Raw genomic sequence first — 13978 nt, forward strand, 5'->3', positions numbered from 1 at the left:
TAGATTCCAACACATCAGTGCATTCACCAATGTGAGCAATCTCTCCCCTCAGTTCATGTGCAAGCTTCCCCATCTCCTTGGAAATGTTGCTAGTTAAATCCTGCAGAAGAGCTTGTAGCTTGCTATCCAGTATGTCTACTGTGACGGGAGCTGACATTTCCGTAGATGGGGTAGACATAAAGACCTGAGGAATGTCTCTTACCTCACTGCGAGTGTCCACAGATGCCTTCGTAGTGTTGGGCATAGTCGGGACTGGTGATTCAGGCCTACTCAGAAAGCGATCCAGTGTCTGTGTAGGCCGCAGCTCCGGTGCGAGATTGAGCAGAATGCTTCGGCCCGTATTTCACCATGGGATGTCTGAACAAGTTAATGATCAGTTGCGAAGTAACCTGTGGTTGATGCAATAGTTATTTACCGCATGATATTAGTGGAAGATGTCAGGGACCCGGATGGAGGGGTTACATACCCTCTGTCATTGAGAGCCCCACACATGTTCCCTGTAATAGTATCTGTGCCAAAAAGAACATAGGTGGGGAGGGCCTGAAGGAGGATGCAAAGAGTGGAGAGTCAAAATAATCCAGCAGAAAGAAGTCAGTGCTACACAGAATCCCAAGCAGTTCAGCCAGGTGGGGTCTATTAGTAATTAGGTATTTGAAGGAGTCCCAGAGGTCTAGGGAGATGTAGACCAGGCTCGGAGAAAGGGTGAGAGAAATAGGGGTCGTGGGTGTATCTCCCAAGCTGAGACCGGGTGTTGGCTGAAGATCGGTATATGACAATGATTCTACAGATGTTTGGCAATCCGATCTACCTCCTATGGTGTGTGTGAGTAGAACAAAGCATTTTAGGAGGTTGGGGACAGGAGCAGGCCCAAAGTCAGGGTGTAGTAAGATGGCCGCCAACCTCCAGGACTAGGCTGAAGCTGCGGCCTATCCTAAAACGACCGCCGCACGGAGGAGCAGCGTTTTGTCTGGGCTACAGCCCTCTGTAGGGGGTAAACTGCTCACCACTGCTGTGGAGGTAGTTTGTCTCTGCCAGGGGGGTGCTGGTACAGGTTGGGGATGCAGGATACTGTCTATATAACACTGTACCTGGTAGATGGGGGTGCGGCCGAATCTGTAGGCCCCAATGTGGTTGAGGTGGGCCGCAGGCGATCATTCGGGATCCCTCGGTGTTATTCTGATGTTCCTCTCAGTCCGTTCCCTCTGGAGGTGTAGGCCCAAGTGACTGATTGAGGCGGCCGGTCGTTCCTCATAATCCAGCTCCTGGGAGCGGAGGACCTTAGGGGTAGCACAGGCCGCAAGATGGCAGTGGCGAACCCGTGGAAGGGACCGGCTGTATGTTAAAAACCCGGGTGAGCAGATGTCCGGTGTGTTCACAGGTCCACTCAGGGGATGCTAGGTATTCAGGATGTGTATTTTGGAGGCTTTTGATGAAGGCTGAGAGTCCAGATAGCAATGGATAGTAGCAGGGCCAGCGGAGCTCCACAGCAATACGTCCTTCATTCACGTCCAGACACGCCCCCCCCTGCAGATACCTTTTTGTAGCAGATCACTTACAGACTCTTCAGAATAAAGGACAAAAACATAGCTTTCTCTGAGTAAATCTTGTATGGCCAGGTAGATCTCTGCCACAGATCTAGCAACCAGCAAGATGTCTGGATAAGCCTCTCTCACAGACTTAGCAGCCAGCATATGCCTGGATAAGTCTCTCTCACAAACTTAGCAGCCAGACAGTTAGTTACCTTGATTGGATTGTAGAACAGCTTCCAGTACCAGAACCTTTAAGCCAACCCGGCAGTACTGTAAGGATAGTTTAGATGTAGAACAACTTCTTCACAGTACCAGAACCTTTAAGCCATCCGGCGGTACTGTGAGGGTAGGTTAGATGTAGGTGCATCCTCCAAGTAACTCACCAGGCCCTTCTGAGAGACCAGCCTTCATCCTGGCTCTCTCCAGCAAGGGTCCTCCCCTGGATCTCCTCAGCTTGGCTCAGCTTCTTCCAATCAGGCAAGACAGCCTAAGGACAACCTCAGAAGTAGTAGGCCCCAGACAGGCTTCTGGGCCTACTTGCACAGCTTGCAGTGACGTAGCCTCCAGGCCTGGAGGGCCACGAGGTAGAACTGAATAAAGCACATGGCATCTGTCCCATAAATACCCCCTCCCAGAATGCACAGCGGCCAGGAACCTCCTACTGGGCTGTTTCTGGAAAAGAATATGTATCACAGCTCAACCTTGTTGTTATTCTCACACTGTCTCGTGACACCTACTGGCAACAGTGGGAAATGCACAACACAGTCAAGATTAGAACAGACCCAATAAACTATGTACTATTAATCTGAGCTTGTTACAGCTCAGCCAAACTAAATTTAGATTATAGCCTCATATTTTAGGAACAGGGGGCCCCCACCAAAATAGACGATGTCCTCAGCATCTGTAAGGAAAAAAAATGACTTTCAAGCCTGAGAGTAGGTATTTGAACCAAAAAAACTTAGACAGGAGAAGGGAAAGACAGCAAAGAAGAATGTTACAATTTCAACATTAATCAACAGTATATTCACATCAACATGTTAGAGGAACCTCACTATCTATCTAACTGCCCCCCCCCCCCCCACTAACAGCTTGATAGGAGATCTGGTTTTACCTGGAAAAGAACAAAGTAATACACACAGAGATATACAGCATCACTAATCAACTGGGAGCAAAGCCTCACTCCCAGGAGAAGGAAACTTTCTTCCACACATTTTTAAATGCAAAGTAAACTAAATGTAACTTACAAGTCCATCACTATCTATAAGTAACTTCCACCATCTAGCGTCCAGTAGGGATGAGCTTCGAGTTCGAGTCGAACTCATGTTCGGCTCGAACATTAGCTGTTCGCAAGTTCGCCGAACAGCGAACAATTTGGGGTGTTCGTGGCAAATTCGAATGCCGCAGAACACCCTTTAAAAGTCTATGGGAGAAATCGTAAGTGCTAATTTTAAAGGCTTATATGCAAGTTATAGTCATAAAAAGTGTTTGGGGACCCGGGTCCTGCCCCAGGGGTCATGGATCAATGCAAAAAAAAGTTTTAAAAACGGACGTTTTTTCAGGAGCAGTGATTTTAATAATGCTTAAAGTCAAACAATAAAAGTGTAATATCCCTTTAAATTTCGTAGCTGGGGGGTGTCTATAGTATGCCTGTAAAGGGGCGCATGTTTCCCGTGTTTAGAACTGTCTAACAGCAAAATGACATTTGGAAGGAAAAAACCCATTTAAAACTACCCGCGGCTATTGCATTGCCGACAATACACACAGAAGTTCATTGATAAAAACGGCATGGGAATTCCCCACAGGGAAACCCTGAACCAAAATTAAAAAAAAAAAAAAATGACGTGGGAGTCCCCCTAAATTCCATACCAGGTCCTTCAGGTCTGGTATGGTTATTAAGGGGAACCCCGGCCAAAATAAAAAAAAAAAATGACGTGGGGTTCCCCCTAAATTCCATACCAGACCCTTCAGGTCTGGTATGGATTTTAAGGGGAACCCCGTGCCAAAAAAAAAAAAAAAAAATGGCGTGGGGTTCCCCCAAAAATCCATACCAGACCCTTATCCGAGCATGCAACCTGGCAGGCCGCAGGAAAAGAGGGGGGTCGAGAGTGCGGCCCCGCCCCCCTCCTGAACCGTACCAGGCCACGTGCCCTCAACATTGGGAGGGTGCTTTGGGGTAGCCCCCCAAAACACCTTGTCCCCATGTTGATGAGGACAAGGGCCTCATCCCCACAACCCTGGCCGGTGGTTGTGGGGGTCTGTGGGCGGGGGGCTTATCGGAATCTGGAAGCCCCCTTTAACAAGGGGACCCCCAGATCCCGGCCCCCCCCTGTGTGAAATGGTAAGGGGGTACTTACCCCTACCATTTCACTAAAAAACTGTCAAAAATGTTAAAAATGACAAGAGACAGTTTTTGACAATTCCTTTATTTAAATGCTTCTTCTTTCTTCTATCTTCCTTCATCTTCTTCTGGTTCTTCTGGCTCTTCTGGTTCTTCCTCCGGCGTTCTCATCCAGCATCTCCTCCGCGGCGTCTTCTATCTTCTTCTCCTCGGGCCGCTCCGCACCCATGGCATGGGGGGAGGCTCCCGCTCTTCTCTTCATCTTCTTCTTCATCCTCTTCTCTTCTTCCTTCTTCTCTTCTTCATTTTCTTCTCCGGGCCGCTCCGCATCCATGCTGGCATGGAGGGAGGCTCCCGCTGTGTGACGGCGTCTCCTTGTCTGACTGTTCTTAAATAACGGGGTCGGGGCCACCCGGTGACCCCGCCCCCTCTGACGCATGGGACATGACGGGACTTCCCTGTGGCATTCCCCGTGACGTCACAGGGAAGTCCCGTCATGTCACCGTGCGTCAGAGGGGGGCGGGGTCACCGGGTGGCCCCGCCCCCGTTATTTAAGAGCCGTCAGGCGAGGAGACGCCGTCACACAGCGGGAGCCTCCCTCCATGCCAGCATGGGTGCGGAGCAGCCCGGAGAAGAAAATGAAGAAGAGAAGAAGAGAAGAAGGAAGAAGAGAAGAGGATGAAGAAGAAGATGAAGAGAAGAGCGGGAGCCTCCCCCCATGCCATGGGTGCGGAGCGGCCCGAGGAGAAGAAGATAGAAGACGCCGCGGAGGAGATGCTGGATGAGAACGCCGGAGGAAGAACCAGAAGAGCCAGAAGAACCAGAAGAAGAAGAAGATGAAGGAAGATAGAAGAAAGAAGAAGCATTTAAATAAAGGAATTGTCAAAAACTGTCTCTTGTCATTTTTAACATTTTTGACAGTTTTTTAGTGAAATGGTAGGGGTAAGTACCCCCTTACCATTTCACACAGGGGGGGGGCCGGGATCTGGGGGTCCCCTTGTTAAAGGGGGCTTCCAGATTCCGATAAGCCCCCCGCCCGCAGACCCCCACAACCACTGGCCAGGGTTGTGGGGATGAGGCCCTTGTCCTCATCAACATGGGGACATGGTGTTTTGGGGGGCTACCCCAAAGCACCCTCCCAATGTTGAGGGCATGTGGCCTGGTACGGTTCAGGAGGGGGGGGGCGCACTCTCATCCCCCCCTCTTTTCCTGCGGCCTGCCAGGTTGCGTGCTCGGATAAGGGTCTGGTATGGAATTTAGGGGGAACCCCACGTCATTTTTTTTTTTATTTTGGCCGGGGTTCCCCTTAATATCCATACCAGACCTGAAGGGCCTGGTTTGGAATTTAGGGGGACTCCCACGTCATTTTTTTTTTTTAATTTTGGTTCGGGGTTTCCCTGTTGGAAATTCCCATGCTGTTTTTATCAATGAACTTCTATGTGTATTGTCGGCAATGCAATAGCCGCGGGTAGTTTTAAATGGGTTTTTTCCTTCCAAATGTCATTTTGCTGTCAGACTGTTCTAAACACGGGAAATATGTGCCCCTTTACAGGCATACTATAGACACCCCCCAGCTACGAAATTTAAAGGGATATTACACTTTTATTGTTTGACTTTAAGCATTATTAAAATCACTGCTCCTGAAAAAACGTCCATTTTTAAAACTTTTTTTTGCATTGATCCATGTCCCCTGGGGCAGGACCCGGGTCCCCAAACACTTTTTATGACAATAACTTGCATATAAGCCTTTAAAATTAGCACTTTTGATTATTCATGTTCGTGTCCCATAGACTTTAACGGTGTTTGCGTGTTCGAGCGAACTTTTTTCCTGTTCGCATGTTCTGGTGCGAACCGAACAGGGGGGTGTTCGGCTCATCCCTAGCGCCCAGTAACCAGTATGACAAGAGTCCTTAATAGCAGAGTATTAAAGTTCCTGTACACAGTAGGGAATCTTGACCACAAAGTTCTCTAAACCTATGACTATCTGGCTATGTACCCCATAGTCCATTTAGAGCAAAAAAAAAAAAACTTTTCTCAGTCTCTTTCAAAAACTGAGGACTCTTCTTCTGTAGTTTAAACAGGAACAAACTGTTACTTTATAGCAGAGAATGACATTTGCCAGCTGAACTATGACAGTCCCTTTAAATGATTACCGGTAGAAATGAGGATCTGGCAAAGTAACTGGTTTCCCTTGGTTATCCACAGTAGTGACAAAGTAAACAACATTTTCTTTTCCAGGTCTGCAGATGACCACTTTGTCAGAGTAGATATGCCGGCCATAGTTCTATTGAATCATGCATCCATCATAACGCTCGTCCATGACAGATGAATAGCCAGCTTTTCTGAAAGGCTTTGGTACAGACAAGTAGTCCCAGATAGCATCACTGCACCATTCCTCTCACTTTAGTTCAATTTCTTGCATTGTCTCTGAAGAAACATATGGAAACTCCAAACCATATTCTGTGGCAACTCTTTTGTTAAACACTCTTTGCAAGCGAGCAAGCTTAGGTAAAGCTCTGGTATGTCCCAATCCAGGAAGCACACATGGATTCAAAGATTTCTGCACCATAGCTTTAGCAAACTTTTTAGGTGTAACTGAACTGATGACTTTAGGCAGAGGCTCACTAGCAACACTTGGCGTTTCCACACTAATTGATGTCTCCCCAAAGTCTAGAGCTACCCAATCAGGGAAAGTGAAGGCAGAAGCAACATCCTCACTATTAGCCCACAACAGTTCTTGTGACATAGATTCAAACAGTTCATCATCACCAGATAAATCAGACAAGGAATCCAGCTCAGAATCCCTTAATTCTTCAGCAGGCATATATTTACACATTGACCCCACTGAAATGTTTGTCCCAGATTTCTCAGCAGTTCCTGACGTGGATTTTCCAGGAGTGATACCTTCCGTGGGTTCTGGTCCTGGTGGTCTCTGGGGTAGGCCTTGACCGTGGTCGCGGGATGCCTTTACATAGCCCACCTTCTTCTGAACAGGTGCAGCAGGCACAGTAGCAATGGTGATGTCTGCTGATGGCACTTTAGAAACAGCAGCAGCGACATCATCAACTGTAACACTCACAATAGCAGGCACGGTGAGTGTAGATTTTCCTACAGTAGCAAAAGTTTCAGCCTCCACTGTAGCAACACCTGTGGCCCAATCAACTCTGTAGGCACGGGGAGGCATGGTAGGGTGTTCCACCGCAAACAGGTACTCCCCGCAGTGTAGGCAATGAACAAACGGGCAAAGGTGTATGGACAGTCCTTCACACTTGTGGCATAACATACCCAGTGCTTCATGGTCCCCGACAATATACAGCACAAACCGACCATGTGGCTTCAGGCGGATGCCGGTATCTGTTAGCAGGGTTCTGGACAGCATATCACTTGCAGCGGTGCTGACAGGGAACATCTTGGACCCACTGCAGTTTGCACAAGAGAAAATTCAGCCATAGCTGGGCTCTGATCTTCTCTGCCGTAACAGCAAACTTTCTCTCTCTTCAGCGCCAGACACACACACAGCGTCTCAAACAGTAGCCAGCAGGTGTAGCTCCTCCCACTTGCTCCTCTGATCACGTAGCTCCCGGGCTTTTACTTCTCCACCCGCAGCCTACGCAGTCAGAAATGTGATCTTGCAATTTAACCCCTCTTTTTCCTGGAGAAAGTGACAAAGTCCAGGAACCCCTCTTTTAGCATGGACTCTCGGGTTCTTCTCCAGTGGATAGTGCAGCACTTTGGAAACAGTCTCAAGGGCTTTATTTGAGATAACAGTTCACAATCCCCACGGTGCCATGATGAAAATTCCTGAGTTGCAGTTGGTTGCTAGGGACAACTTTAAGCTTATTCCACTAGGCCTCATGTTGGGCGCCAAAATGTAGCACCCCCTGGGTATACTGGGAGCAAAGAGGGTACCTCCAGATACAGGGAGCGGACTTACATTCACCTCAGGGCTGAATCCATGGCTATAATGAGGAGTTAGAACAAATGTGGGCGCCAGTCACTTTAGGTAGTTTTCAATGTTTTAATGAAGAACTTTAAAGAAGTAGTAGTAAAGAGGTTGAGGGGAAGTTGCAGATACCTTTTTGTAGCAGATCACTTACAGACTCTTCAGAATAAAGGACAAAAACACAGCTTTCTCTGAGTAAATCTTGTATGGCTGGGTAGATCTCTGCCACAGATCTAGCAACCAGCAAGATGTCTGGATAAGCCTCTCTCACAGATTTAGCAGCCAGCATATGCCTGGTTAAGTCTCTCTCACAAACTTAGCAGCCAGACAGTTACCTTGATTGGATTGTAGAACAGCTTCCAGTACCAGAACCTTTAAGCCAACCCGGCAGTACTGTGAGGGTAGGTTAGATGTAGATGCATCCTCCAAGTAAGTCACCAGGCCCTTCTGAGAGACCAGCCTTCTTCCTGGCTCTCTCCAGCAAGGGTCCTCCCCTGGATCTCCTCAGCTTGGGTCGGCTTCTTCCAATCAGGCAAGACAGTCTAAGGACCACCTCAGAAGTAGTAGGCCCCAGACAGGCTTCTGGGCCTACTTGTACAGCTTGCAGTGACGTAGCCTCCAGGCCTGGAGGGCCACGAGGTAGAACTGATTAAAGCACATGGCATCTGTCCCATTAATACCCCCTCCCAGAAAACACAGCGGCCAGGAACCTCCTACTGAGCTGTTTCTGGAAAAGAATATGTATCACAGCTAAACCTTGTTGTTATTCTCACACTGTCCCGTGGTACCAGTGACACCTACTGGCAACAGTGGGAAATGCACAACACAGTCAAGATTAGAACAGACCCAATAAACTATGTACAATTAATCTGAGCTGGTTACAGCTCAGCCAAACTAAATTTAAATTATAGCCCCATATTTTAGGAACAGGGGGCTACACATAAATACATCACTTGGCAACAGTTGTTACATAACCTAGCTACAGCTGGAGTACCTCTCCTTAGGGGAAAGCCCTCCCAGCAAGCTGAAAAATGTTGAGTCCATCATGAAGGGTGAACAACATCCACAACGATACAGCATCATTAGTGATGACTAATCTGCAAAATCAAAGGGCCCAAATTCTGCCTGCAGTCTGGGCGACCCCCTGACTATGCACCCATCACTGCCACTCCCCACTGGTTCATCTGAATATGAGCTGTCTTCCAACACTGGCTCATTCAAGCTAGGGCTGACAGGCTGTATGGGTGTGGTTGGCATTTCAGGGACATCATCTGGCTCCTGCTGGGCAGTATTTGCAGGTACCAGCTCTCCAACCAGGTCGAGGCAGACTTTCCACTCTCTTTCCTGATGTCACTTTTCTTTGCAGGGGAGTCACCAGCCTCAAACTCAACCCCGCCTTTAGCAGATGCTTTAAGGCCCGCTCCGGCTTTCCGAGACTTCAGCCGCTGTTCCGTTGCCTAGACCTGACCACAGGTCCACACTGTAGTTAAAGTGGAGTTCCACCCAAAAGTGGAACTTCTGGTCATTTGTTCCCCCCCCTTCCGGCGCCACATTTGGCAGGTACCTTATCCCCACAGGTACTCTATCCCCACTTCCCGGGAGACCAGGCCGGCGCATTACATCAGCAGTTTAGCTCCCTCCTCCTTCCCCTGTGGGGCCAGTAGGACAGCGCAGCGGTGCCTCGCACATGCACAGTTGGGACCCGTCGTGAAGCCCCAATGCTTTACTACCAGGTTCCCTTACCGACAATGGCGGCGGCAGCACTTGACAGCTGATGGAAACATCAACTGCGGTGCCGACGTTGCTGGACTCCTGGACAGGTAAGTGTTCTATTATCAAAAGTCAGGAGCTGCAGTATTTGTAGCTGCTGCCTTTTTTTTGTGGACCTCCGCTTTAGGTGGCTCTTGTTCGCTCAGCGTCAGCCTGGTGAGCGGCTCATCACCGGGCCCGGGCAGCCAGAACACAGTAGACACAGCCTCTCCATCCCCTCGATCATCCTGAGGGCAAATCCCCTTCGATGCTTCAGCCTGACACCAGTGTCCACCGGTGTCAGCTCCTGCATGTAATGTAATGACAATGTAATGCGCCATGGTCCGGTCTCCCGGAAGTAGGGATAGGGTACCTGTCAAAGACATAAAAATACACAAACAGACAGCGCTACAATGGGGCTAGAGAATAGGAGGACTGATAAAAAACTGAAATAGGTTTAATAAAATGTACACCCAAATGAATAAAAAGTCACAACAATCAAATGGAAAGAATAAATGTGAAAGATAAATGAAAAGGCATCAATTCCATTGCTGAAATATGCTGAATAATAAATACGATACCGCCAGCAGTCAAAGGGTTAATATCGGCAAATGTATCCCATGTGTGAAACAGGAGAAAGCTTCAGTGTTCCAGCTGTACAGGGGGGTGATGGAATATCAAATGATCACTCGTGTTGCTGCAAACAATGAAGGAACTGTAAGCTGCGTCCCCATGGGGGGAGGGGTGTGGAGAGCAGATGCAGTGTGGCTTGCAGCGGTCCCTGTACTGCAAAAGCTGGAGCCAGCGCCGCTGTGTCTTGCGCTCCATGCCAGGGGGCAGGGGGGTTGAAGACCCGTGGAGCAAAGCAGAGCCGACAAGCCTGGTGGACAAGTGTGTGACTGACGTCACAGGGAACCCTTCGGATGTGTGGAGGCTGAATCTGGAAGCCGGGGAAGCTGAGGAACACGTCACAGCCGAAAACCGTAAGCATCCAGGGGCTGGACAGAACATGAGCTCGATGGATTGTGGGCTCCTTGAGGGTAGGGATCGATGTGAGTGTGTGATATATGTGTGGAGCGCTGCGTAAAAATTGACACAACGCTATATGGGTACCTTAAATAAAAATAGGGATAGTTGTAGAAACGCACCCACACTTGCTCAGGTTGAACTTGATGGACTGGTGTCTTTATTCAACCTTACTAACTATGTAACTATGTAACTATGATGTTGCCGTGGCGACCGTGATTAACATGTTTCACACGCCTGCGCTTTGTCCAAAGACAGGTATCCACTCCCCCCCGAAAGGTCCCAAATGTGGCAACCAGGTCAACGCTGGGTGTATACGTGCACCTTCCGCCATTTTGTCCCTCTCTCTCACTGTCAGCAGGGCACGCTGGGTCTCCTCTGGGGCATGGCCCAAGCTTCCAGACTGGCTGACGCCTGAAAGTTCTGATAAGCAGGCCCATTCCCACACGCTCTGCTGTAACCCCTTGTTGGCTGTACTGAAGTTTGCAAGCACAGCAGACTAATCGTAATAATGTACATACTGCCACTTGCAGAACTTGTCCGGACATGCCGCTTGGCACCAACTGTGCCCGAGCAACTGGGAGCAGGTGGTAGCAAGCGTTTACTATGGTTGTCATGAGCAACAGCAAAGTTTGTAACACATGTCACATTGTAATTAGGAGGGTTAGGATAGTCCTTAACATCAGCCGTAGTTGAGCAACTGATAGACCCCCTACTGCGAATACCTGTTGGCTTACCTCCATCGACACTGGCAACAGCGGATATTTTGGTGCACATTTTACTGTTCTCAGCAGGACATTGCAGCATACAGTCACTTTTTCCAGCTTTAAGCTGGCCGCTTTTTAATCCAAGGGTGCGATCGCCCGCCGTGGTTACCAGGGGTGACAGCACACAACACAGTTTGTTTACTGAATAGCAGGCTTAGCACAAGTGTCGGTCCCAGCCTTGGTTGGGGAAACTGGATATGTGGTGAAGCACTAACTCAACAGCAGCTCCCGCTGGTTGCTATGGGCAATATTACTTGACTTGAGCACACAGTCACAAATAGGCAAAGCACATAAGTCAGTTTCCCCAGTTTTAACCCTCACAATGGTCCTGAATCAAAGCACAGTCCCCTGGCTCAATGAATCTCTGGTTGCTAGGAGCAAAGGCTGTGCAGGTTGCTGTGGGCGATATCCCAGGCAAAGCTCCCAAAGGTAGCGCACCCCCTTAAGAGCTGCAGATGAACTAGGATCCCCCACTCTGCACAGCCAGGCACACAGAACTTCCACAGTCACCCAGAGTCAGAAAACAGCCGGTGATTGTGTTTATTTTGTTTTATTGGGGGTAATAAACTTGGATGAGAATTGGGGTATTATGGGATGCCCACTTGACTTCCAACCAAACTTCAGGGACACTTCTCCTATATATACAGTCGATATACACTCCTCTGCTTCCTCCAGCACTCACTTGCTTGCAGAACTCCAGCTGTGTCACCTTTTTGCAATTTTAGTAGCAAATGACCATTACAGGCAGGGACTCGTAGCCCCTATACTTGAAAGTAGGGTGACAGCTTACACTTTTCCAGCACTTCCTCACTGTGGTCACTGATCCCAGCACCACCTCTTCACGCACTGCCAGCCCAGCTACAGCTGTCCCTTTCACTAGCCCTCCTGGCTAACTTCTCCACAGTCCTCCCAGACTGATCACTCACCAGCCCACCCGGTTGACTTCTCAGGAGGTCTCCTGGACATGCTGACCTGCTCCTGCTGTCCTCACTTGCTCCTGTGCCTCCAGGAAAGGATTCCTCTGTGTGCTGTCAAGGGTCCCTCTAGCACCCTAGCCCCAAGATCGAGGTTACCCCCACAGACTAAGGGGCACCCTCAAGGGCCACCGACAGCCTCCTCAGCACTCTCCATCTTCCACCCGACTGCCACTGCTGGCATGACTAATGCCTATTTATGAGGTAAGTAAACCCTTCCTGTATGTAAAACCTCTGGTGGTTTAAAAATAGGTCATATTGTATATCACTACAGTGTATATAAATAGTCTGGAAAGCCAGTGACGTATTCCTACAAGTGGTGTATCTCACTGAACTAAATAAATTAATAAAAATGTTAGTGTAAACAAAATAGCATGTGTATTAAAAACTTAGATCACCATATCAATAACTGGTTCACCATAGATCACCATATCAATAACTGGTTCAACATAAGTGACAAAAAAACAATTTTAAATAAAGTGCAGCGTGATTTGTACTAAATAATTAACAATCCAAAAATGACAATGTGCATTGTGCAAACACTGTGCAAAATATAAATGACTACATCACACATTGGCTTGCGGTGTTAAACGACAAAACTTTGTATAAAGTGCAAATGTGCAAAAAAAGGACCAAAAACCTCCAAAATATATAGTCATAAAATATTAGTGAATGTCCCAAAATTTTTGATACATAAAAAAGAAATTTCACACAGAAAAAACGTCCTTATTCATGATGAAATCTGTGACAGTAAAGTGCTAACATGCGCATGTGGCAGTTGGAGTGCCTGGTGACTCAAATCTCATGCAGCTTCGTGTGCAAACACTACAGTGGGTAGTGACCCCTTACCTTAAAGTAATGGGGCAACAGCATATGACCAAACAGGTTCTTTATCTCTTCCACCTAGGGGCTCCTGCGCATTCCTCACCGTCCTGGGGTAAGGTTCCCTCAGATATGATGCAAGAAGGTGTTTATAAATAAAGTAGAGTAGAAAAGAACCCAATAGTGTAATTCCGTTTTCATAGGTAACTTGTTGTTTATTAGGCAAAGAAACAGGTACTCGCATTAGCAATTAAGTAATACAATGTTTGTATCCGACGAGCGGCGAGCTCGTAACTTTCTCTCAGTGTATCCAGCCTATCCCGTCCCTACGCGTGACGTCACACTACACGTGACTTCTTCAGGGGATAAGTATAGGCTGTAACAGTGTCCTTAAATAGTTTAGTATTGGCCGGCAATGGGCGGCCATTTTCCCGAAGTTTGATATATTGTGTTACGGCGGCCATTTTCCTAGAGATTTTTTGAGGCTCTGATTCCGCTGACATATGATGTATGTCAGCTGACTATTAATGGCCAATAAGAGCTGTCAGCTAGTTCAATGCCGCTTGTACTGTCAACAAAGGAGGACAGGAATTACTTCTAATGATAGAAGCCGAGCGGGGAGGGGAATCTAATTGCAATTTGAGCTACAAGTATAGGATTGCCTGCGGGATGATGTGGATGGTCTGATAATGCCCTAAATAGGTTTAGACCGGGCAGAGCTTGTGACAAGATAATATAAATAAATATGATACTAAAAACGAAGGAAGAGAGAAGCAGCAAACACTGATAACTTGCTGGGTATACATAATGAGTAGATAAAAACATATATA

This window comes from Aquarana catesbeiana, linkage group LG13, assembly GCF_042186555.1.
Source record: "Aquarana catesbeiana isolate 2022-GZ linkage group LG13, ASM4218655v1, whole genome shotgun sequence".
Lineage (NCBI taxonomy): Eukaryota > Metazoa > Chordata > Amphibia > Anura > Ranidae > Aquarana > Aquarana catesbeiana.